Source organism: Eubalaena glacialis, chromosome 15, assembly GCF_028564815.1.
Source record: "Eubalaena glacialis isolate mEubGla1 chromosome 15, mEubGla1.1.hap2.+ XY, whole genome shotgun sequence".
NCBI classification, from domain to species: Eukaryota; Metazoa; Chordata; class Mammalia; order Artiodactyla; family Balaenidae; genus Eubalaena; species Eubalaena glacialis.
The window spans coordinates 90,870,561-90,897,747 of record NC_083730.1 but is presented as its reverse complement, the minus strand read 5'-3'; the positions used below and the strand labels follow the sequence as shown (position 1 = coordinate 90,897,747).

At 41.4% G+C, this 27,187-nt stretch overlaps 1 protein-coding gene and 1 pseudogene across 1 annotated transcript in view; both read left to right on the top strand.

The window, feature by feature from the left end:
- TMEM132D (transmembrane protein 132D) overlaps positions 1 to 27,187 on the top strand; it is a 691,888-nt gene that overhangs the window by 479,333 nt on the left and 185,368 nt on the right. The gene's annotated exons all lie outside the window — the stretch shown is intronic.
- LOC133075724 (cytochrome c oxidase subunit 6A1, mitochondrial-like) lies at positions 25,796 to 26,126 on the top strand (annotated as a pseudogene).

Genomic DNA, 27,187 nt, shown 5'->3' with positions numbered 1-27,187 from the left:
CCATTTCATTTCATCTTTACTTTGTTTTTGTTCATTATACATTCACTGAGAGATTTTGAAAGACATCTGATATCATTGCATCTATTTATCTACTCACCTGTGTTACACATTCTTGAAATGTTAGAGAGGCAGAGGGAAGGCCAGCTCACCTGGACCACGATAAGTCCATGAGGAGAGAATACTTTGAGTTGAGCTCAGGGTCCCACAGGGGCTTGTAAGCTAGAATGAGGTGAATCTTTAAATGTGATGGGGAGCCACTGGAAGGTTTTCAGCACAGCAGCCGCTGCACCGGTGTATCTTTTTAGAAGAGTACTACGTGGAGAACAGATTTGGGAGGGCACCCTGTATTCCTAGCAGCACTATTCACAGGAGCCAAGACACGGGGGCGACCTAAACGTCCATGGACAGAGGAGTGGATAAAGAAGATGTGGTACATATATACACAATGGAATATTACTCAGCCATGAAAAAGAATGAAATAATGCCATTTGCAGCCACATGGATGCAACTAGAGATGATCATACTAAGTGAAGTAAGTCAGACAGAGAAAGACAAATACCATATGATACCACTTATATGTGGAATCTAAAATATGACACAAATGAACTTATTTACAAAACAGAAACAGACTCACAGACATAGAAAACAGACTCACAGACATAGAAAACAGACTTGTGGTTGCCAAGGGGGAGGGGGAGGAGGGAGGGAAGGATTGTGAATTTGGGATTAGCAGATGTAAACTAGTACATACAGGATGGATGAACAACAAGGTCCTACTGTAGAGCACAGGGAACTCTATTCAATATCCTGTGATAAACCATCATGGAAAAGAATATTTTAAAAAAGAATGTATATATATATATATAACTGAGTCACTTTGCTGTACAGCAGAAATTAACACAACGTTGTAAATCAACTAGACTTCAATTTAAAAAAATACAGCGTGGAGCAAAAGACGCAGGGGCGGGGGGGAAGCTGTGTGGTTGTATTTACATAAAGTTCAAAAATCAGGCAAAACTAAACCATAAAGCTAAGGATAGTGGCTACCTTTAGAAGAGAGAATTCATGGAGATGTGCAGTTATGATCTGTGCATTTTTCAATGTATTATGTTAAGCTTGTTTAAAATATATTAAAAATTATTGGCACTGGCAAAAGAAAGTTCTAGTTTTAGACCCAACCCCAAAATTCTGTATACCTCCATGATACCAACACACAAACTTAAAATGTTTAAAGGATTTTCTATTATAAAATATCCTGTGATTTACCTTTTTGCCCTCTAATCTTTGCACACATCTCTGATTAATTCCCTGAGATAAACCTTTAGAAATGCATTTATGAATCAAAGGATTTGCAATACTATAATATTTTTTTGATAACGGTCACCAAACTGCCTTCTGTAAAGTTTAACCAATTTACTATTCCACCTGCTGTGTATAATGATACCCATTTCCCTGCAACTTCACTAACACAGAATATTAAAATCATAAAGTAGACAATTTGTTAAGCAAAACTTATGTCTCAGTGTGGCTTTGATTGGCCCTGTTCTGTTTACATTTTAAACATTTCCTTATTAAACATTTGATCTTAGCCAACTTTCTTTTCCTATTGGAAATTCAACTTCTTATTTTGTCATTAAAAAAAGTATTTTTTTCATTGTTGTTTAAAAGCACAAAACATTAAATTTACCATCTCGATCTCTTTTAACTGTACACTGTGTTACTGTTAAATATTTTCACCTTGTTGGGCAACAGATCTCCAGGATGTTTTCATCTGGCAACCCTGAAACTCTGCATTCACTCAACACTAGTCCCCCTCCTACTCCCAGCCCTTGGAAACCAACTTCTATTTTCAGTTTCCATGTATTAGTGATACCAGCCTTTTGATCGACATACTGCAAATATTCCTCCCAATTTACCGTTTGCCTTCTGATGTCGCAGATCGTATATATAATAGCATGCAGAAGTTTGGGGGGGAGGTATTTGTTTAGTTTTTATGTAGTCAAATCTACTGATCTTTTCCATAATGGACATTCTTCCTCTCCCCCTAATTATAACCAAGAAGAAAAAACATGCCTGTTTTATGTGTTCTCGTAAAACCTCCAAATATTAAAATACCCGCACACAGCATATTTGAATAGGTAGAACTATAATCTTCAGAAAAAGATGCTAAAAGTAAATGCAGTTGTGACTCCTTGTATTCTTATTAAGGATTTGAGATCAACTCGGGAGTGAGCACATGACCCACTATTCTTTGTAGGATGTATAATTCCATCTCCAGGAAAGCTTTGAGATGAGGTGCAGTTAAGCCTTTCCATTCAGAGCTCATTTTCCAAAAGACGTTTATTTCTTCCTCGATATTTTGCATATTTTTTCTTGATGTCTATGGCGTTAAAACCTTTTCTTTTTTTTTTTTTAATCCGTTCATGTATTTCTAGGACTTTTATCACATTAGTCTTTTTTTCTGTTCAGGAAATGATGCCTTACTATCTCGTGGGTAAATCTTCGTTGTTTTTTTGTTTGGTTTTTTTTTTGTCCTTTGGGAGAAAATTCTGAGAAAAAGGTCATTAAGTTTGCATCACCATTAATCTAATTAGTACTTATCTGTAACTGCATGTCAGTGTCAGATTCTGGAGAGCAATGTTTGCATTTCTTAGAAGAGTTGGCACACATCCTTCTGGGGTGGCAGGGGGTGCCCAGTTTCTCAAGCTCTTCATTATTCTTCTCTCCTATCTGCCTCCTGAGTTTCCGCTAAAATAAGTGTTTTGAGCTTCCGCCAGGATTCAGACATGATGATACTGATATTCATCACTTTGAATGCCATACCAGCTAGTGGAATATCCTTTCAAACATATTAACATGTGCTCTTTATTTTAAAATAAAACAAACATTATTTTCATTCCTGTTGGGCAGTGGCTGTTCAGGTACCCTAACTGTGGTAGCTGTTCTAAGTGTGGGATGGACGTGTGTGACTCAGCTCTCCTCTGGATTGTAAGGACACACCCTTTTACCGTGTTGGGTTTCTGATGAGTTTCTCATTTCGCTGTGTCTCAGCCTTGACCACTGAATTTTAGTGATTAGACTTGAGTTGTGACTTTAGATGAAATGTAATCAGGAGATACAGTCTGGACAGACAGGTTATCCTTGAAAAAAATCAAAGGAGGACTCTCACCCTAAAGTGACTTGGCCGTGGCAGCCTTTCATGGTGTCTACATAAGATGCTATAAGAGTACAGGTGTGTCTCCCAGACCCAGGCCTGCAGCTGCTTGGAGAAGACCAGCAGAGCTTTTTAAGCAAAATCAAAGTCATACGTGCCATGTGCTCTTTGTGAGGTGCAATTTGATATATTGCAAGCCTTTCCTCAAATGTGACACTCATGGGAGCACAGATACAACTCAGAATTCTCTGTATAGCCTGCCACCCATGCCACCTCCTCCAGGGGGTCCTCCTGGATCCTTACAGCCAGACGTGATTCTCATTGGCTCTTCTGCTCTGTCTACCGCATGATTTCCTTGCTCACATTGAGGACAGTAGTCAAGTTGGGGAATTCAGACACTCTTGAGTTCTTTTTGCTGGTTGAGATCACACCATTGGAAGCCGAAAGGGGCAAGAGCCATACCCAAGATGCTTGGGAAGACCTAAACTCAGGATGTCCATTTGACCTTCCAAGTCCTTCCTTATGTCACCTTATTGTTTGAACCCCACCTAAACCCTTCCGATCTCCAAGTCCCTCTTCCAAAGTAGAAGCAGCTAGACTCCAGTGCACCACTCCTGACTTTCCATTTATTTCCAACTCAAATGCCTTCTTCTCATGAGCTTGCATTAAGGGCCTGTGTAACCCAGACAATGGCAGGTAGGGGCCATGCAGTTAAGACTTCACCAGACCCTTCACTTCCTTGATTGAATCTTGAGTTCTTTCTTCTATAATTCTTGGAATTCCAAGAAAGTAATCATCAAATAACCTCTTCTCTTCTCATCTTATTTGCATCTTCTTAAATCTTGCTGATCAGGGCATGTCCTCCTAAATCTAGGATTCAGTAGAAATTCCATTCCTGTAAACCTCACAGACAAAATTCACCCACGTGTTCATAACCATATAATTTACTGTTGTAAAGCTTCTGATGAAATAAATGCATTTTCAATAAGCTTTCCTGAATTGAATACATTTCTCTTGTTAAATAAAATGAACTGCCTTTTCATCCACTGCACCCTCCCCTAATCTTTAGAACCCTCAGGACTTAATCTTCTGGCACATCCGCCTTCCCTGAATTATCTCCTGCCAACTCTGTGATTGTTATCAAACTATGTCCCCTTCCCGTTTGTACACCTGGCAGAAGGCATGGCACAACTCATAGTAGAAGCCCAGAGAACAGTCTTACCACCCACTGGAATACATACGGGTCTGTGGAATAGGGTCACACTGGCTGCTTCATCCCCCATCACTTGTGAACTTAGCACAGGTCATGTGCCATGACAGTCACCTTCTGAGATCAGAACTTGAGAAAAGGCTCCCAAATTATGGAAGGAAACTGTCTTTTCTGACTCCAATAATGAAGTTTCTTTTTTTCATTTTTTGCATGAAAGCAGATTCTGGGCTCCTTTTTATTTGACTTTTCGTGATACCCTTTTCCTGTGTCAGCCTGTTAATTAATATGCCAGATACCCTCTGTTGTTTTCCTCAAGACTTTTTGAAAATTCAGTCACACTGAATAGCACAGCACTGCTTTCATTTTTACACTTTCTCAACCCAGTGCAAATTAAGATGCTGCAACAGGCCTTGAGAAAAATCTCTGCTCCAAGACGCGCTCTTGCTTTGTGTTTCTATTGAGTCACCATGACCCCCCTAAACAGCATCAGTAATAATGACACCAGGTGCCTACTGTTTATTATGTACCAGGTATGGCTCTAGGTACCTCCTTACAGGGATTAACTCATTCAGTTCTAACAGAGACCCATTGACGCTGGTACTACTCTTATCCCCATATCACAGATGGATGAAAGCACACTGTGTTTGAAGAATGGCCCCAAGCGATTCAGCCGAGAAGCTGAGCTGGAAGTAGATTCTAGACTGATGAGCTCCAGAGTCTGTGCTCGCAACCTGTGCACTGCACTGCGAAAACAAAGTTAAGTGAAAACAAAGTTAAGGCTGTTGATCAGTTCAGTATGCAAAAAGATCTTTGGAAAATGCGAATGCAAGAAAGCACACTCATAAAAATATGAAATTGAGAAGTCTTACTGAAATAGGAAAAGGCATCTGAAAATGAATTATTTATTACGAATAAAGCCACAGCTTTTTCTTTTCAGCCCGCTCTGCTGCCTTTGATGCTCCCTAATGAGCTGTCCTCTCCAGAGGTGATTTATAATGAGACAGCAATGGCTGCACCTCAGGGCTTTTAAAGGTACATGGTACAAAACAAATCAGGAGACTTACTGCTATTGTTGTCTGTTGCGTGGTTATTACAGCCCCAGAGACTGTACAACCAACTGCTGTCAGTGAACAAATGCTCATAGTGTAACTCATTTTGTAGACACTACAGAAAGGCAGTCCATTCACGAAACATTCACTGAGTTCCCTCTACATGCCAGGCACTGGCCTTTGTGTGGAGGGGATAACAGAGCTCGCATCCCGCTCAGGGGAGGTGGCTGGTAAATAAGTAAAAATGTACCATATGATGCAGCAATCCCACTCCTGGGCATATATCCAGAGAAAACTCTAATTTGAAAAGATATATGCACCCCTATGTTCATAGCAGCACTCTTCACAATAGCCAAGACATGGAAGCAATCTAAATGTCCATCGACAGAGGAATGGATAAAGAAGATGTGGCACATATATACAACGGAATATTACTCAGCCATAAAAAGAATGAAATAATGCCATTTGCAGCAACATGGATGGACCTAGAGATTATCATACTAAGTGAAGTAAGTCAGACAGAGAAAGACAAATATCATATGATATCACTGATATGTGGAATCTAAAAAAATGACGGAAATGAGCTTATTTACAAAACTGAAATAGACTCACAAACATAGAAAACAAACTTATGGTTACCAAAGGGGAAAGGGAGGGGGATAAATTAGGAGTTTGGGATTAACAGATACACACTACTACATATAAAACAGATAAACAACCAGCACCCGCTGTATAGCACAGAGAACTATACTCAATATCTTGTAAGAACCTATAATGGAAAAGAATATATATATGTGTATAATTGAATCATGTTGCTGCACACCTGAAACTAACACAACTTTGTAAATCAAGTATAGTTTCATTTAAAAAATAAGTAAAAAATAATTGAGCAAGATGGATTCAGAACTGATTTATGCTTGGAAGAAGATAGAACAGGTTGTTGAGAAGGAGGAATGGCTGGGCGAGCTCTTTGAGATGGAGTCATCTCTGCAGAGGTGGCATTTGAGCTTCCAAGAAGGATCCAACATGGGGAGATCCAAGAAGAGCTGGCTTTCCAGACAGGAGGAGAAGTGGATGCCAAAGCAGGGCCAGCTTGATGTACCTCAGAATGGAGAACGTCCAGTGCAGCTGGGGAACAGTGAGATGGGGAGATGAGGTCAGAGCAGGGAGACACTGGATTAGGTACCTAATCAGCCATACTGTGTGCAGTAGGATTCTGATTTACTGTGTTTAAATCTCATCTGATTCATGATCTATTTTTAAAATATCACACTGAACACTAAGGGAAGAACAAATTGGGGCAGGGGGCAACAGTGGAAATGGAAAGACCATATTGGAGGCTACTTTAATGGTCCAAGTGGAAAGAGATGAGAACTTGGGCTAGGATGATGGTGATATTGAAGACAAATGGAAGGTCTCGGGATGTCCTTTCTAAGTATAGCCATCAGAACCTGCTTATAGACAAGGAGCGTGTTTGCATGGGAGAGATGAAAGAGCCTAGACTAGACGGTACAGTCCCATAGGACTCTCTGAGGTGATGCAAATGCTCTAAAATCTGAGCCTTCCAATATGGCGGCCATTGCCACGTGGGGTTATTGAGCTCTGGAAGGGTGGCTAATATCTCGGAGGAACTGAATTTTTATGTAATCGAATTAATTAAAATTTATATAGCCATATGAGCTGGTGGCTGTCAGGTTAGACAGTACAGTGCTAAGGTTTTGGCTTGGGAAGCTGAGAGGGCTGTCATGCTATTTTCTGAGGTGGTGGTCTGCACGTTCGCCACGTGGTCTGTGGACCCACACTCCACTCTTCTGCACCCTGAGCTATGCCCCTGGAGTCTTTCCTGTATGGATTGCCTCCAGTGGGCTGCTTTGTCCACTGGATTCTGGTTGGGTCCAGTCAATGGAAGGCAATGGAAGAAGATCAGATATTGGGTGAAGAGAAAGGTTGGGTTTTGCTTCCCCTACCTCCTTCCCTGATGGGCCACAGTCTCTCAATGGCTGTGTTGCTCTGTCAATGGTATCAGCTCCTGTCAATCAGCATTCTGGATAAGGAACAGCATCAATACAAGTTGTGGGGTTGGTGTTGCAAATACAAGCATCCGTGTCCATATGCACTGATCGTTGTGTTATTCACACTTCTTCTACAATTAGGTGAAAGTATCTGATGCACCATTATGTCTTATTGTATAGTTCCTGCACCCAAATGCATGCATTGAAATACATATTATTTTATTATAAACGATTCTCTTTTATTTCTCCTTTTATAATTCAGTTAAGATATTATATTGATTTTTTTAAGCATGTGTGTTGGTAGATTATATTCATTATGGTTCTTATTTTGGGATAATAAAGTCAGCACTACTTCATTTGTTATATAAAAGGAGTAATAGCTCAAATAGGGCTGAAAACAATGGCGTTGGCAAGTGTTTTCCGTGAGGGCACGGGTAGTAAATATTTTCAGGTTTGCAGGCCATACGGTCTCTGTTACAGCAAGGCAACCCCACTCTTGTAGCTCAAAAGCAGCCATAACACGGAAGCACATGGGTGTGGCTGAGTTCCAATAGCACTATTTCTGGGTGCTGAAATTTGAATTTTATGTAATGTACATGTGTCACCAAAAAAAGTATGCTTCTCTTGATTTTTTTCCAAATGTAAAAACTATTTTTTTCTCCCAAATATAAAAACTACTCTTAGCTGCAGGCTGTACAAAAACTACAGCTCGCAGGCTATAATTTGCCCATCCCTGGTCTAATGTAGACATAGCCTCTTCTTATCTTTGTCTCAGTTTCTTCTTCTGGAGGTTGAGAACATCCCTCCCATGGGGTCCAGTCATGCTGTAAAGCTTGACCTCCTTGCATGAAGACTTCCCTAAAAATAGAAACAAATTTAAAAGGTAACATTAGCATGAGAAACGTATTTTCTGCAGTAAAGAAGGATGCATTTCCCATCGTATTCCACTCTGTGGAGAGTTTCCACAAGATTCAGGCTAGATAGAGCAGAGAGTCTGAGCCTTGATCAACATCTCAGGTTTGACAACTCAGCCCCATGCTTGTTAATTCCCCTCTTGACCAAACCCTTCTTGACACTTACAATCAAATGAATGTCTCACATCTTTTCAGAGTCCTGGGAGGTCCCCCACCCTCAGACCTAAACTCACCCCCACCCTTATTCTTCTTAAATCTGCCTCAGTATCCCTCATGCTGTTTGGTTAACGTCATCATCTTCCTCTTTGGTGATATCCACTGGATGATATCAAAATGTGTTGGCTGTACACCTTCCATTAACTTTTCAATTAACCTCATTATCAAAGAGTTGAAGGTGGTACAGGAAGGAGAGAGGTGCTAACGGATTTACGAGCACACTTGCCACTGAATCTCAGAGCCAACAATTCCTTGCCTCTTGAATTATTTCTCAAAGCCTAGCTCACTCCAAGACCTCTGAAATCTTGGCAGCAATTACCAGAAGGTGAAAACACCTCTCAGAAAATGGGATTGCATAGATGATCCATAGGCTTTTCAGACATTTATGCCAACTTCCAAGCCACTGTTGTCTCTCCTATCTGTGAAATTTATCTTTCTCACAAGAGAGACCACCTAAACCCAACTCAAAATTTTGGAAGATCTCAGGATCCACATAATTTTGAGAGACCATCCAGCTCCACCTGGCTTATATGTCAGGGTCAGAGTTTGGCATTACATAGCATGTGGTCAAGATCATGGTCCGTAAAATCCAACTTCATCAGAAAAGCCTTCCCTGACCACCCTATCTAATGAGCATGTTCAATCACTCTGACCCCCTTATCTTCATTTTCTTTCTCGTTATGGTATTTCTTGATACCTAACATATCATAGATTGATTTTGTTTTGAGTTTGTTTGTTTGTTTTGTTTTGATTTTGATTTGAGTCTGCTTCCTGGAAATTCTCTCATCCATATTCTCATCCAGGAACCAGATTCATCCTCAGGCTTATTCCCTCTTGGTAGCAAAATGCTGAAGGCTATACAGATTGCACATCTTCATTTTTCCAAACCCAGGGGGAAGAGAAATGGTTCCTCAAAGAAATATCTGTGGCTGTTAATGGGAGAGGAAAGAACTGGATGCTGGAAGGGGCACAAATGGGTTCCACTGTGCCTCTTTATGTTACCCAGTAGAGGTGAACTTTCATAGATTTTGCAGATTTGCTCTGCAAGGAAGCCTGCAAACCCATTAGACAAGACTGAGAATTCAGATGTCTGGCTACATAGCTTCTACAAAACCTGGTGACTCCACTATCCAAAAGTATTGTCAAGACATGAATGAAGTATTTGTTGTCTTTTTAATAAGAACTCAAGACTTTAAAATGCAGATGCAGTTCTATTTTTAGTTTTTTAAGGAACCTCCATACTGTTCTCCATAGTGGCTGTATCAATTTACATTCCCACCAACAGTGCAAGAGGGTTCCCTTTTCTCCACACCCTCTCCAGCATTTATTGTTTGTAGATTTTTTGATGATGGCCATTCTGACTGGTGTGAGGTAATACCTCATTGTAGTTTTGATTTGCATTTCTCTAATGATTAGTGATGTTGAGCATCCTTTCATGTGTTTGTTGGCAGTCTGTATATCTTCTTTGGAGAAATGTCTGTTTAGGTCTTCTGCCCATTTTTGGATTGGGATGTTTGTTTTTTTGATATTGAGCTGCATGAGCTGCTTGTATATTTTGGAGATTAATCCTTTGTCAGTTGCTTCGTTTGCAAATATTTTCTCCCATTCTGAGGGAGAATTGTCTTTTGTCTTTTCGTCTTTTTTACGGTTTCCTTTGCTGTGCAAAAGCTTTTAAGTTTCATTAGCTCCCATTTGTTTATTTTTGTTTTTATTTCCATTACTCTAGGAGGTGGGTCAAAAAGGATCTTGCTGTGATTTATGTCATAGAGTGTTCTTCCTATGTTTTCCTCTAAGAATTTGATAGTGTCTGGCCTTACATTTAGGTCTTTAACATTTTCAGTTTATTTTTGTGTGCCGTGTTAGGAAGTGTTCTAATTTCATTCTTTTACATGTAGCTGTCCTGTTTTCCCAGCACCACTTATTGAATAGGCTGTCTCTTCTCCATTGTATATTCTTGCCTCCTTTATCAAAGATAAGGTGACCATATGTGCGTGGGTTTATCTCTGGGCTTTCTATCCTGTTCCATTGATCTATATTTCTGTTTTTGTGCCAGTACCATACTATCTTGATTACTGTAGCTTTGTAGTATAGTCCGAAGTCAGGGAGCCTGATTCCTCCAGCTCCGTTTTTCTTTCTCAAGATTGCTTTGGCTATTTGGGGTCTTTTGTGTTTCCATACAAATTGTGAACTTTTTTGTTCTAGTTCTGTGAAAAATGCCATCGCTGGTTTGATAGGGATTGCACTGAATCTGTAGATTGCTTTGGGTAGTATAGTCATTTTCACAATGTTGATTCTTCCAATCCAAGAACATGGTATATATCTCCATCTGTTTGTATCATCTTTAATTTCTTTCATCAGTGTCTTATAGTTTTCTGCATACAGGTCTTTTGTCTCCTTAGGTAGGTTTATTCCTAGGTATTTTATTCTTTTTGAAGAACCTAGGGGCAGGACAGGGATAAAGATGCAGACGTAGAGAATGGACTTGAGGACCTGGGGAGAGGGAAGAGTAAGCTGGGACGAAGTGAGAGTGGCATTGACATATATACACTACCAAATGTAAAATAGATAACTAGTGGGAAGCAGCTGCATAGCACAGGGAGATCAGCTCGGTGCTTTGTGACCACCTAGAGGGGTGGGATAGCGAGGGTGGGAGGGAGACGCAAGAGGGAGGGGATATGGGGATATATGTATACGTATAGCTGATTCAGTTTGTTATACAGCAGAAACTAACACAACATTGTAAAGCAATTATACTCCAATAAAGATGTTTAAAAAAAAAAAAAATGCAGATGCAGATGTCATGTAATAGAACAGCATGTGAAAAACAGCCCCAAATAAGAGAGTCTCCAGGGAACCTTATTTTCTTTCTTTTAGACCGTGTTTGTCTTAGATAAGAAGCCATTCAGCATTCGCCAGTGTTGGCTGTAAAGCATATGGGAAAGCAGAGAAATCTCATTTCATACAAAACATGAAAAATCTAAGTACAAACATGTTGGTAATTATGTGGCAGTCATAATGAGAAAAAAATATTAAAATTTTTGAAAAATTTTTTCAAATAACACATTAAAGTATGTGTTTTCACAAAGTAGTGGTTGTCTCATGTGGGACTGAAATATTTTCCCAGTCTTCTTTAACTCTGGGAAGTTATCAACAAAAAAACATTATTTTCTTGACAGATGCTAAGAAAAGTGGAAATTTCAATAGATGCTGAAATTTGAGTTGGTGTAGAATTAAAGAAAACTCCTTTTTAAGTAACAATTCCACAAGTTCTTTATTAATCTTCGTGTGACGAGTGGTAAATGCAGAGTTAGAGCTTTACCATGTGGACAAATAAAAAAAAAAATCTGCCTTTTCCGTTTGTATAAACCAGTCTTTTCAGTTGTGTGGCTCAATTATCCCTTAAATTTAGCCTAAACAAAAGTGATTGATTTATCCTTAAATGCAGTTTCTCTTTTGCTTCAAAGAGGAAGTTATGAATGCAAATGCAGAAGACATCACTTCCCTACTCTTACTTTGGTGGAGGAGACTATCTTTTCCTCTTTTTCTCCCCTCCTATCCTCTCTCCCCTATTCCTTTCTCTCCTCCTGTATTAGTCAGGGTTCTCCAGAGAAACAGAATCAATAGGAGATAGATAGATAGATAGATAGGGACATAGATATATCTATCTCTATATCTATGTATTTATATCTCTATATCTATATATATATATCTAGACAGAGAGACAGATGAAGGGGGATATATATTATATAATTATCTATTATTATTCTCCTTTTCTTAATATTATGCTATATTATACTATATTAATATTACATTACAAACTAAGAAAAGGAAGAAATTTGTCCCTTTTTTCCCTTCCAGAGATGGGACATCTCATCTCATCTTGTCCTGCTTTCAGACTGGGATTTGTACCACCAGCTCCCCTGTTTCTCAGACCGTCAGACTCAGCCTCGACTTACACTGCCAGCTCTCCTGGGCCTTTAGCTTGTGGCCAGCAGATTGTGGGATGCCTAAGCATCTTATTATTGAATTTATCAGGTGTCAGTGTGTCATCAGTTGAGACACTTTCAGAATGCAAGAAACAGGGGGCCCACTTCAAACATGCAGACACAGTGAGCAAACTTCTCTTGCCACACCCAAAGGAGTTGAGAGGGGCAGCCTCTGGGGTGGCCAGTGCAGGTGCCAGCCCTGTTTCACTGTAGTTCTTTCAGTCCTGCTAGGCCTTTGCTTGATCCTATCCTCCACGCTCCCTTCATGGTTATCACCAAACCACTGGAGTAAAGGGATTCAGCCAGAGAAAGCAGAACAGCTGTCCTCCAACTAGCAAACGCAAGTCCTTCCTCTTGGTCAGCTCATGCCAGATGAGGCCATCACCTGCCCCTAAACAGTCACCAGATACTCTGAAAAGTCTAAGGCTGGCTTCCTAAACTCATCATAGCCAAGGGGATAGTATTGACATGCTCCGTTAAGAGGGCGGGTAGCGTCAGCATTCTCTGAATCCACAGGCTGTAAGTAAGGATGGATATTTGAATAAAACCAGCTTCCTGATAGTAGGGAGGGAAGGAAGAATGGAAGCATGAAAGTTGCCTAGAAAATCCCTAGCAGGAGAATACAGGACAAATATGATTGCATAGGGTTTTGGGTGAAAGGAGTTAATTACCTTTCCATATCACGTACAAAACAAACCTTAAAACCTCCAACAAAAACAGTGAAAAACTTCCTATAGAAAAGGTGATCGAAAAATCAAAATAATAGACGTGTGAAGAAAGAACCCATCCTTCATTAGCAAAACACACCTGTGTACAGTAGGAAACAGATTACTTCCCACCTTCGGAGTATCACCAATGGCACCGTGGTCCTTACTGAAGCGAACATATTTGTCCTGCTATAACTCATCATCCATAGCTGATCTGAAATGCTTGGTGATATTAAAAGCTGAAGATTGAGCGTCAGCCAAGGTTTAAAGCCTTGAAATGTGTTTATTTATAACCTGTGAATTTCCCATCAAAAGGGATTTTAACAAACATGAAACAGAGTAATCGGACAATCTGAAACTCAAGTCCAAACTAATTCTAATCACATTTTCCTAAAGAATCAGCACTCTCCTTCAGAATCAGTTTAATTCTCTATGGCTCGCCGGTGGTGAGTCTTTGGTTGATTAATTCATCTAAGGCTAGATTGTGTTTGTCTGTTTATTTCTCTGTTTGGAATGTGTTCACAAAGCTTGGTGTTCATCCCCAGGGCCATAGCAAGTGCATGTGTATCCATTTTTCTACTAATAGAGTGATCGTATGTGTCAGAGATTATCATGACTAGATCAGAGAAGATGGAAGAAGTTACTCTTTAAGCTTTTTTAGTTGTAAAAACATGAGAAATATTAACAGTAACAGGAAGAAGGGACTTTTTTATGCCTTGTCTAAAAAGGCAGCTGTACCGTAAAACAGCAGAATGACTGCCCTGCAGCAGAATTCCTCAGGATTACTACCTGAGGGATATAGTACTTACAGTTCAAAGTGATTTTTTTTAACAGAACTTATTTTTCTTAAACCTGTCAGCAACAAACTGTGGGGCAGGAAGCATTTAAACTGCTTGCTGTGTTTCATGCAGATCTGTTTGCCTGACAATTTTAAAATGGAAATGGAGGCTATCAGTCCTTATGAATTTGTAGTTATATGCAAGTATAATAAGATAACATATGGAAAAGCAATGGAATAATTAAGAAAAGGATTTTGCTAAGCATGTTACCAGAGATCTGAGAGTTCTATCCATAAATCTTGCCTTTCTCCATTTTGAAAGTATGTGTGACTAGCCACTTCATTCTTTTAACGAATATAAGCAGGTTAGGTATTACCTACCTCTTACTGTGTATAGCAGATTCACCTTTTAAAAAAAATAGGAAAAGTTTGAACTCATTTCCGAGATACAAGACAGGTGGCAAAGTTAACCTCCCAGTCTATGAATCCAGGTAGAGTGATGGAACTCAGGGCCCATGTCTTTCTAGAAAATTCTGTCCTTAATTTAAAGAAATGCCCTTTGTGGTAATGAAGTTGGGGAATCATAACAAGCATACAATGCCATTACTGAGAAAAGGGCTCAATCCTGCAAAAGGAGGAGACTGTCTCATTTATTGAGTATCTAGGGAGTTATTGTGTTTTGTTACCTGACTCACCAGGTAGGCTCTTTATAGAACTTCTTATTTAAGCTTCACAAAAACATGAGAGGCATCATGGCCATTTTTCAGATGGGAAAACTGAGACTCATGGAAAGACAATAAGTTACTGAAAGTCACACGGCTAGAAAGAGTCTGGTACTTGTTAACCAGCAGGGTTCAAGTGTGGAACGATGCCAGTAAGAATATACAGAAGCATCACTGGCCCTCTGAAGAGATGCAGGACATAGGGCACCTCTATGTACCTAAAGATGAGCAAACGTCAAACATCAGTCCCACACGTGAATGGATGGTAAAGGTGTACTTCATGCAATGGTCCTGTATACATTTATCTTCAAACTGGAAGACGAAAAAGCAGAGCTATGGCATGACTAAATGGTAGATGGATGATGTTAGGAGCTTTCTGAGTGACAGGAGAAAATAAATGAGACTCCCAAGAAATAAAACCCATGTCGCTGTCACCTCTTCTCACAGTAACTTTGGCAAGTTTCTGTCTTCGTATCTCCCTTTTCTTATCTATGGAATACTGCCACATTGAGCCCATCCACTGAATAGAATTCTTGACGTTTTGTTAGATCAGTGGTGATATGTTTCACAACAGCCTATGAATTTTCCATGTTATGATGGAATTCCCTCTACAGCACTCGCCACTAGGGAACTGTACAGGCTCTTATTGATCTTCTCTGGGTATAGAGAATAATGCACTACCTCTTAGGGAAACCCACACCATAGACATAATAGGTAAAAGTAAAGATATGGGTAAAATATGGATATGAATATGAATGATAGAGATAATTTAGCTATAGGTGACGTATACATAAAGACAGAGAGAGAGAGAGATTTGTAATGTTCAACATCTAGTGGATGGCATCTCTGCCATTTCACTACCCACTCAAGTCATCTTTGATACCCCTCTGTCCCATATCCTTATATTCAACTCTGTACCAAGAACTTTTGATTTTACCTCCTAATTCTCAAACCCATCCTTCTCTTCCATATCCACTGCCACTATTGTAGTTCAAATTGTCTTCATTTCCGGTCATAACATATGTTTCATCCACTCTTAATCCCTCTGCACTCCGCTCTCTACATTGCAGACAGTAATCTTTTAGAAATTCAGCTTTGATGATGTCACTACCTTCTGTTTGAAACATGTGAATGACATGACTTATTGCTCTGGGAAGAGACACCAGAATGCTTAACATGGCACGTGAAGCCTACTTACTGTCTGTGATCTACCCCTTGCCTACCTTTCCAGCCTCTTCTAGCATCATCGTCTTTTACAAGAGAGCTGAAAAGTGTAGTTTTCCCTGCCGGAGGAGTTGGCAAATCCAGTGTTTCTCCAGTTTAAATATCTCTCAGTTCTTTCAACTGTTATCACTGTCTAACTACGCCAGGCATTCTTCCCTAAATACCCTTGGATTTGTTAGTGTCCTTGGAGATGACAGTTTCTCTTCTTTTCAGCATTCAATTGTCCGTGAGTCTCAGTTTTGATCCCAAACTTAATTTGTAGTCCTGGAACTGAAAATAGTATTCAGGGCATGAACTGACAAAGAAGAGAATGGAGCTGGGCTTTAATATCTTATTTGGGGCCACATATTCCCCTGAACGCCGGCCAGTTTGCCATGACCCTTCTTGGGAAGCTGCGTGGCATTGTCGCCTCCCAGTTACATAGATCTCTGCTCTTTTCACATGCGGGTCCTCAGATGCATCTTACCGATGATTGTTCTGGTTCAGGGAGGGTTTGGGGCCAGGAAGCTAATCTCGTTGGATGCAGTCCATCGTCATTCCAGCTCCTTGAAATATTTTAGGATCCTGAATCTGTGATGGAGCATTTTGATGATACATCTCAGCTTGATGTCATGTATAAATGTAATTAGCATCCTCTCAGTGTCCTCATTCAATTCATTAGGAATTCTGAACAGAACGTGGATGAGGAGAGCACCCTCTGTGGAATTCCAAAGCTTCTGAGATGAACACACATGCCAGCTTTTCTTCCTAACTCATGGGCTACTTTCTTGAACCCCTTTTCTCATTCCTTCTCATCTACCCACCTGTTCTGCTCCAGAGAAGTCCTTAAGAGTTCCTTTCTGCCTAATCTAATCCTTTGGTGATTGCATCCTTTCTTGTGATGTTAAATATCATCTAGTCACTGATAATTCCACAATGTGTGTCTCTAGCCTGGAGTTCTCCCCTGAACTCCAGTTTCCACAACTACTCTTGGCTGTTCAGTAGGCGTTTCACACTAGCATGTCCTAAACCAAACCCCTGATCTTCACCCTGCAAACGTGTTCCTTCTGGAAATGTCCCCACTTCAGTCAATGGTAATTCCATCGTTCCAGTTGCTCAGACCCAAACTATGGAATCCTTCACTCTCAGACCTCACATCCAATCTCTTGGTTGATCTTGATAGTTCTACCTTCACAATAAATCCAGAACATGTTCATATATCAGGCTAATACTCCGGTACAAGGCATCAGCGGACATGCCATCTATTTCACTTGATCTTCAGTTTATTGTTTGGTTCCTCAAACTGTAAGTCCATGGGGGCAGGAATTTTTGTGTGTTTTCTTACATGTTTATTCTTAGTATCTAAAACAGTTCGTAGTACACAGTAAGTGTTCAAAAATGTCTCAGATGAATAAATCATAGATGCCCCCTCATTCAGATTCGTATCACTTCTCACTGCCCACAATAACACGGCGAGATATTCTATCACTGTCTGACCAATATCCCAGATACAACATGTCTACCATATTCTAAAAATTAATAAAAAATTTTCCCTAAACCTTTTCTTCTCATGTTTTCAGCCTGAAATCTGTTCTCAAACCAATAACCTAAGAGTTGTCCATGGTACTGACTTTTCGTACCCTACGTGCCAACCAATAACCCTGTCAGTTTTGTCTCCAAAGTATATCCTTGAGTTTGATCTCTTCTGCTATTCCCCAAGTTCAAGACACTTTAATTTCTTGCCCTAAATACGTGGTCTCCTGTCCTCTACTTTTGCCACACCCGCACTCCCACCTGATCCATTTTCCCCAATAGCAGCTGGGAGATCTTTTCGAAACACCAGACACCTACCCATCCTTTCTGCCTAAGATCATTGCATCCAATTCCATCCACACTTACAATAAAATTCAAAGTTCTTACTAAGACTCAAAGACCCCTTCATTGTCTGGTCCCTCCCTACCTCTTTGACCTCATTTCCTAAAACCAACTCCCTTGCTGGTAAGCTTCACACTCCCATGCTTTGGTGTTCCTGAACCTTGCCCTGACCGCAGGGTGTTTGCACTGGCTGTTCCCCTGCCTGGAGGTCGCTTCCACAAGCATGTCTCACCGCTGACTCATCACTCGTCCTGTCCTTCTGTATAAGTTTTCTTCAATCAGCGAAGAAATCAGTGTTGTACCCACCGCCGTCAAGACATGTTTATTCCATCACATGGCTCACCTGCTTTGATTTACCTTTAATTATCGGAACTTATCCTCCTTATTTTTACGTTTCCTTGCGAGTATTTTTCCCCACTAGATTTTAGACTTCTTGAACACAGAGAGCTTGTCCACCTTGATGGATGCAGTATCCACACACCTAGAACATTAACTGGCACATAGTAGGGGCTCAAAATACTTGTTGGATGATTAAACGATGGTGCATATAAGATCCAACCAATTAATAACGGAGGTTATTCAAGCATGACATGTCCTTATGAAGCCATAGCATCTTCTAGGGATTGGTAGCTCTTTGTTAAAAGTACTCATGATATTTTTAACAACCTTTTCTGCACCTGTGTCTCTGTTGATTTCAGGCTCACTGATCTGCAGTTTTCATAACCGACTTTCTGTCCCGTCCATTTTTGTTCATTGGAAATTATTCTGGGGCCTCTCTGTCTGTATATGGTTCCTCACAGGTTCAGTAAAAACACTACAAAGTCTGTCTGTCTGTCCCTCGGAGTGATACACCCAATTCTGGAGGCTTGCTCTCGCTTAAAAAGGCTCGGTGATGGCTTGCAAATTATTCACCCAATGTGGGTCTAATTCCTTCTTAACCACTCTCACTTCTGCTCTGATGACTTTCTGACAATGGAATCGAAGCAGAAATGGAAATGAGGTGCTTTGGTAGCTGATATCATTTTCCAAAAGCCTTCCTTTTCCTGGATGTTTGTGCCTGGAATCTTCTTTTTGCTTGGGCAGACCCGTTTGCTTTGCCATCCTCTTGCATATTCTGCCTTAAAGGACTTCAAGAGCCTCTGGATTGCAGCCAGATTTGGCCAGAGAGAAGCCTCTGGAAGCCCCAGCGGGAGCCCAGAGGACAGGAGTGGAGGGGCGTGGAGCTTCTTCCCTGCTGGCTGTCTCTCTGCGCCATTCCGCGGGGCGCGGGGCGGGTCCCTCTGCCAAACATCACTGCTACTCCCAACAGCATCCCTCCTCCCCCAAGGGTCGGCAGCAGCAGGGCAGGTGCTGGCTCCAGGTTACTGATGCTTTCTCTGTGGTCCCTCTATGTCGCCACCTTCCTAAATTAACCCTCCTCCACCTGCCCTCCTGTAATCCTCCCTCAAGGAGATTGGGACTGACATATATGCACCAGTATGTATAAAATAGACAACTAATGACAACCTACTGTACAGCACGGGGAACTCTGCTCGATGTTATATGGCAGCCTGAATGGGAGGGGACTTTGGGGAGGAATGGATACATGTACATGTATGGCTGAGTCGCTTTGCTGTGCGCCTGAAGCCATCACAACATTGTTAATCGGCTATACTCCAATAGAAAATACAAAGTTAAACAAAAAGGAAGAAGAGTGGGTATATGTAAACGTATGACTGATACACTTTGCTGTACAGCAAGAAACTAATGCATTGTAAAGCAACCGTACTCCAATAAAAATTAAATTTAAAAAAAGACCCACTTCTCACCACAAGCCCCCCAGCTGTCCCTTCCCTGGCCAAACTTAGACCTTCAGGTATTTTTGGCTTTTCTTCCTCTAGCAATCATTTGCCTTGGTGAAATCAGAATTTCAGTTTTCCCCCTTGGTCAGACCTCATCTAGATTTTCTGTCCATAGAACTTTTTTTTCTTTTCTCAAAACTTTTAGAAATCTGGCTTCCTTCTGTGACCCTGCTTGGTGACAAGTGACCTTTTCCCACTGACCACTTCCAACTCAGCCAGGTGTCTCGTGGGAACGTTCCAGGTATAAAGAGTGACTCAGTTCTAGCTTTTATAGGCTGCTTTCTTAGAGTTTTCTGAGCTCTAGCTTCACTTTTCTTTTTTTTTTCCAGGATTCCCTTTTATGTGGTTTGACCGCCTCTTAACCTCCAGTGAGCTTGGAGTGCCCTGTGTTTCTTTTTCCAATAAGAGCTTCACTGAGCACATCTTAATGGTTCAGTCTGTAAGACTCCTAGTCCTCCAAATGTGCGGGGGCCAGTTAGCAAATAGGGACAATGGAGGTCCGATTTCACGGGTCCTGCACGAAGCCCAGCTCTGCCCTAGACGGTCAGGCGGGGAGTCCTTCTGAAAGCAGACTGCAGGTTGGATCATCACCTACAGAGCATCTCTAACCATGTGACACCCCAATCCCAGTCCTACTTTCATCCCTAAGGACGCCACCCACGTTCATGTGTGGAGAGAGATAGAGCCAAAATTATATTAAGGAGACAAACCCCAGAGGGCTGTAAAGACAAATCTTGGAACAAAAGCTACTGAGATAATTTGGTGCCTAATTGTGGTAAAGTAATTGCTGAACTAGTAATTAAATAGGTGACTGGACAGTTTAACAACACCTATTAAACCTCTGTGTTTAACAACAGCAACATGTCACCAGCAACCATAAAAAGAACGTTAAGACTCAACTTTCACAGAGAACCAGAGGGAACGTAGGGACCCAGGTGGAGTTCACTCCTTTTTTTTTTTTAATTTATTTTTTATTTTTGGCTGCGTTGGGTCTTCATTGCGGTGCGCGGGCTTCTCATTGTGGTGGCTTCTCTTGTTGCGGAGCACGGGCTCTAGGCACGCGGGCTTCAGTAGTTGTGGCACTCGGGCTCAGTAGTTGTGGCACACGGGCTTAGTTGCTCCGCGGCATGTGGGATCTTCCCAGACCAGGGCTCGAACGTGTGCCTCCTGCATTGGCAGGCGGATTCTCAACCACTGCGCCACCAGGGAAGCCCTGGAGTTCACTCTTTAGAGAAGATAATGATGATGGATTTTGCTCTTGACAGCCATACTACATAGCTGGCTTCTGAGTGTGTTTGTTCAGGAGGTGACACAGGTGACATAAAGAGAGGAAGGGTCGACCTCCCTCCAGTGAATGAGTAAACTGAGGCTCAGAAGAGCATCCCGTGTATCCTAAAGACTAACTCTTTGGCTCTCCTCTTACATAAGCTACTTACCCTTACTTACTTTTCCTTACAAATTTTCACCAAAAGCTACAGTTACCTACTTCCTTTCCAGCACCTACCTACGTCCCTTATAATACCTCTAAGAATGTCATTTAGATTAACATCTAAAATGGAGAATTAATCAATATCCACCTAGAGTCTGCTATTGACCCCGTCCTGGCAGGTAGAGACCACTTACGTAGGACATTCTCATTCCATCGAATATTCTCTGCGCACGTGTAGCTGGGAATGGCCCAGAAAGAATGGCTGAATTATGACTGCTCTTTCTTTGCCTAAACTCTAGTTAATAAATCCATCTAAGTGGCATGGGCTGTTTATCGTGTTTTATTATTCATTTCAGAATTAACTAAGTGGCATTCTGCTCTTTCTGGAGACTTATTTTATTTTGCAGCTGCAATCAATTTATGATTTCTAAACAGGCAAGGGGTCATTGATTATTTTCAAGGGAAATGATAGTCAGCAAGGCCTGCTTGTATTTTGATATGTTGGCCAAAGTGGGTTTTGTGACAGAGAGAAAATGGAAGGGAATTAATTAGTGAATCATCCTTTCACGGATGTTTTACAAATTATTTACATACTGTACCATGAAATCAAATTATATTCCTTTTTCATAAAGAATCCTTTGTGGAGTTTTCCTCATTCGTTCCATCATGCGTATATTCTACAAATATGTATGTCTGTGTGTGTGCACATGTCTTGAATGTATTAGGTAAAGTGTAAGGTTTGGTAAATAAAGCAGACATAAATCCCACTCCCGTGATGTTAGTGGTAAAGATGTAGGAAACAGATAATGAACAGGTAAATAAATAAATAAGTGAACATCGCACGTATCAGACAACATGCTATAAAATATCAAACAGAATATAGTGATGGAGAATTACAGATTGGAGAAAGGGGACACTTAGTTTGGAAAATCAGAGAAGGTCAGCCTTAAGGAGGTGTTGTTTAAACTGAGGCTTGTGGGATAAAGACATGTCAGTCCTACACAGTGCAGGCGATGTGGACACTGCAGACAGAAGGAACCTTCTACAGGTGGGTTCTAAGGCAGAAAACAGCTCAAAGTGGCCAGGGTGGCCAGAAGGCAAAGAGTCAAAGAAAAGTGTCTCAAGATGAGCTTGAAGCAGGAATCTGGATTTTATTCCAAGTGCAACGGTTAGAATTTGGGGGGTGTCAATTAGAAAATTTTAAAATATATATTTTATGGATTTTAAATACTTTGTGAGTGGAGATTGTATTGGAGGAGAGCAGCGATGCAGGCAGCAGGAGAATTTGCGGACTACTTTACAGCATCCCGCGGGGAAACGATGGAAGAGGGAGGGGCAGCGAGAAGGGGGCGGAGTCAAGTTACCTGAGGTTACAGTGAGTCCCCTACATCCGAACCTTCAAGTTGCGAACTTTCAAAGATGCAAATGTGCGTGCGCATGTCCAATCAGGTAAGTTAGTTCAAGTGTCTGGCGTACATTGTCATGTGCTTTCATCCTCTGCAAGTGGTTGTGCTTTTGTGTACTTTACTGTACAGTACTGTACAGAGTACAGTAGTACAGTACCTTTATTTCAAACCCAGGATGTCCGGAAGCAAGCATAAAAGCAGCAGTGATGTAGCTGGTACTACTGTACTTTTCAAGGTACTGTACTGTAAGATTAAAAATGTTTTATTTATTTTTTGTTTGCTTGTTTTTTATGTATTATTTGTGTGAAATGTATTATAAACCTATTTCAGTACAGTACTATGTAACTGATTGTGTTAGTTGGGCACCTAGGCTGACTTTGTTGGACTTACGAACAAATTGGACTTAAGAACGCAATCTCGGAACGGAACTCATTCGCATGTAGGCGACTAACTGTATAATAACGAGAAAGAGCTGTTGAGCCTTGCTGGTGGATGGTCATGTGGGCATCGAGAGAAAGAAGAGGATCCTGATAAGTCTGTGTCTGATTTCAAATAAATGGAAATAAGGAGGTGTTTGCTACGAGCTGGAGAGGTGAAGAAGGGGATGGCATGATTTCAAGGAGCAATCAAAAAAGCTTTAGTTTTCGATATGTAAATTTGGGGATGCTTGGGAAATAGGAAGAAGAGTTAAGGTTATGACCTTCATATAAATCAGATGTTCATTGCCAAAAAGAATCTCTAGGCTTGAATTACCAACTAAGCACAGCATTGAAGCTTAAGCTGTGGTATTTCCACTGGTGTTTTTGGTTTTTTGTTTTTTTTAAATAGCAGTAATAATAACAACAAGGGATTCATGTGCTGAATGCCCGCTCTGTTAGGTGCACGATAGGTGCCTTAGAGTTGCTGTCATTTAGAAAAATTATATCCTTTCCATGGTGTTTTTGAGTTTCTCTCTACTTCTAGAAACTCTAAAATCTTTCTGCATTAATATACACTACCATTTTCAAACTAGTAGCACTAATTTTAAAACAAGTTTAAATAGTACCTCTATGAATGTCACGCGTTGCATTTGGAATTGCTAAATTTGCTTCGGGAAAAAAATCCAGGGTAGTCTTTGCTTGCTGTCCTGTGTTGCTTCTTTATTTCAAATCTTGAAATATTTGAAGAAGCAGCCTGGGTTAAAGGCTCACCAAATCCCCCAAAACTACCTGTTTCCAGATTTACCTGTTTTTCATAAGCTGACCCTTAGGACTGCTCGTATTCCTACCTTTTCCTTGGCCTGCAGGATGCTGATGGCCACGTTTGCATCCCTCCTGTAGCAATTGGACGCAAAGATGGTGGTGGTCTGGACGCAAAGGTGGTGGTGGTCTGGACTGATATGCACTCCCCTGACCCTGGATTTCTCATTATCACCCTCTTTTTTCTCTGCACCATGATTTCCTCAAGTCAACATGCCCCAAGCAGATGATCCATGGGACACTGGTGCTCTGAGTAGTATTGATTTTGTATTTTAAAAAATGCTTTGCCAGGGATGTGAAATGCTGGGCTAACCAAAGTTAGCAGGATTCTCCACGGTAGGACCACCCAGAACTGTAAATAACGATCCTTTTCTGCATGAGAGGAATTAAGATTTTCTTCACCATGGAATCCTATTTGCCAGTGGATTTTTCCCAAGTCACAATGACCATCACCTGTAATTGTTCCATGGAATGCAGTTTGGGATCTCTTACTTGACCTATTAAATATATTTCCAATTCCTTCTTTGGAAAGAGATGAAACATAAGTAAAGAAATTGAAAATGTAAAGGCGGGTAAATTACGGAAGGCTTGGTATGCTAACATTGGTTTTCAGACCTCTTTTCAGCTATGGAACTTCTCTGCTGGGTCTCCCTGAAGAAGTTCTTTGATTTCTTTTTAATCTCTTTATCTGCTCAGGGGACAGTATTATCAAACTCTTGATTTTGCTCGGATGTTGTGAAAAGAGACAGGACTGCATCACTTAGATGTGCTTTTTAGCTTTTGGTACCCGAGGTGTTATCTAAATCCCAGGCCTCGTTTGTACTGTGGTTATAATAAGCAGTGTAACTTTTCTACTGGGTAACCCTGAGATAACATTGTCAGAGGAAAAGAAGTGGCTGAACAGAACCACTTCTACGAGTTAAACCCATTCCCTGACAGCTGGCTGGTGGGTGAGTTGCTGAATTCTGAGATTTGAAGTGGCATTTACAGAAGACCTTATTTTGAGAAGGCACCACAGAAAATTATAACAAGTGTTATTTAACAGCTCTAATTATGATTTTTTCCCCTCTCTCTCTCTGCTTGTATCTACAATTTGATCCAAATTAATATTTATTTATACTAATAATAGCCAAGCCAGATGGATTACTCATAGGTACCAAGCAGTGCTCACAAGGGCTTTGCATGAACTAACCCATTTAATCTTCATGATAACCTAGGGGGTGGGTGCGATTATTGTCCTCATTTTAGTGATGGCGAGACTGAGGTTAAGAGAGGTTAAGAAACTGACCAAATTCTAACTCAGACAGTGTAGCTCCAAAGCTCACACTCCTATCATGCTATCTTTCATCAGCTTTGCAATACATCGCATAACTCTCTGTCCTCAGACATGCATTCCTGCCCAATTCCTTTACCTTGACTTTGTAACTAACACAGAACTCAATGTCCTACTCTTTGGGGGCCCTTGGCCAAGCCTCAGGAAGACAGTGACACTTGGACTCCGTGAAGCTCCAATCAAGCTTCCACTTCCCAAATATCAGCGACGCGTGTAGGCGTCCGCTGACGTCGACAAGCAGCTCAGACTTAGAGCAACATTGCTTTAGTTTCTGGTAATCTCTATGAAGCCATGCTTTCTCCAACTTTCTGGAGCACGTGTGAGTTTCTTGTTCAGATGCCTTTGATCATTTTTGAATTCAATGCAGTATTTAGAGAGCTGTTAATATAAGCTCGCACTGTGTTTCCTATTTGGGGTACAATGCTGAATTGGGCTGATAAGGTCTCTGCTGTCAGTTAAATTCCTTTCTGAGGAAGAAACTGGCACTGCCCAAGTGATACCAAAATACGAACAGTTTAGAACAGTTTAGATCATGGTGGGTCCACGCCGTGTGGGTGTGGAAGGTGCGGGCTTCTTTATAAGCATAGTTAGCCTTTAAGAGACCTGGATATCAAGAAGGGCTAGCAGTGTGAAGATCCGGGGTCCCAGGGCACCAGACAAAGAGAACAGCAAGTTCTAACAACAAATGAGAAGACCCAGGTAGGCGGTGATCCCGGTTGAAAATGGTGGCAGCAGCTGGACCCCGGGTATCTGGGCCGCTAGGTCGCTCCCGGCTGCAGCTGAGTCGGCCTATGTCGAGTGGTGCCCACAGCAAGCAGGGCTCAGGTCGCGTGTGGAAGGCCCTCACCTGCCTCGTGGCGCTCCCCGGGGTGGGAGTAAGCATGCTTGAATGTCTTCCTGAAGTCGCGCCACGGAGAGGAGGACAGACGGGAGTCGGTCGACTACCCCCATCTCCGCATCAGGTCCAAGCCCTTTCCCTGGGAAGATGGTAACCATACCCTTGTCCATAACCCTCATGTGAATCTGCTTCCAACTGGCTGTGAAGATGAATAAAGAGAACCTGGACCACTACGGTGGGGACCACAGCACTAGTTTGGGTCGTTACTCTGCACACATGGACCAGAAAAGTTAGGGGGCCTTAAGCTCACCTTCTTGTGTCCGGTGATGACCATTATACTTGATGACCATTATACTTGATGACCATTATACTGATCCTCCATCCGTTATACTTGATGACCATTATACTTGATGGCCATTATACTGATTTTCCATCCCTTATACTTGATGACCATTATACTTCATGACCATTATACTGATCTTCTGTCCCTTTGCTAAAGGGGACCTTAAGCTTACCTTCTTGTATCCAGTGATGACCATTATACTGATCCTCCATCCTTTATACTTGAAAGGGGACCTTAAGCTCACCTTCTTGTATCCAGTGATGACCATTATACTTGATGACCATTATACTGATCTTCCATTCCTTTGCTTATGGCAGGAGATGCCTTAAATAAATAACTTACTCATGAGCTGAAAAAAAAAAAAAAAAGACCCAGGTATGCTTGGGACACGAGGTCAGAGTGGGGCACTGTTACAAGATGACATGAGAGAGGTTGGCAGGGCCTTGGAGAAGATGGGGTCTTTTAGGGCATGATCTGGAATTTGAATTTTATTGTAAGTGCAGAGTTGAAAGGTAGGGAGTTTACACTTTAAAGGATCACCCCGGCCAGTGTGTGAAAACCAGAGGGGATGTGTTGAGTCAAGGGCACTGCTTCGAGGCTCTGAGCATCCAGTGATGTTGGAGGTGGGCTGCAGTGAGACAGTGCAGATGAAGAATCGGGTGGAAACATTGATGCTTGGAGTTGGGGGTGGATTCAATATATGGGGATGGAATTCAGAGTAAGAACTTGTAAGTGGAGTAGAATACATTGGGTTTTACTTTTTGGTTCTTCCTCCATCAAAGCAGATATAGAAGTGAGGGAATCACCATCAGTGAGGGAAAACAAACCAGATATGAACAGGCTGTGGTGGATTACACTGGGACCCCAGCTCTCCGTCCCGTATTTTATAGCTGCGTCCCTGCCTGCTGGTGGGTGGAGTTCACTTCCTTTCCC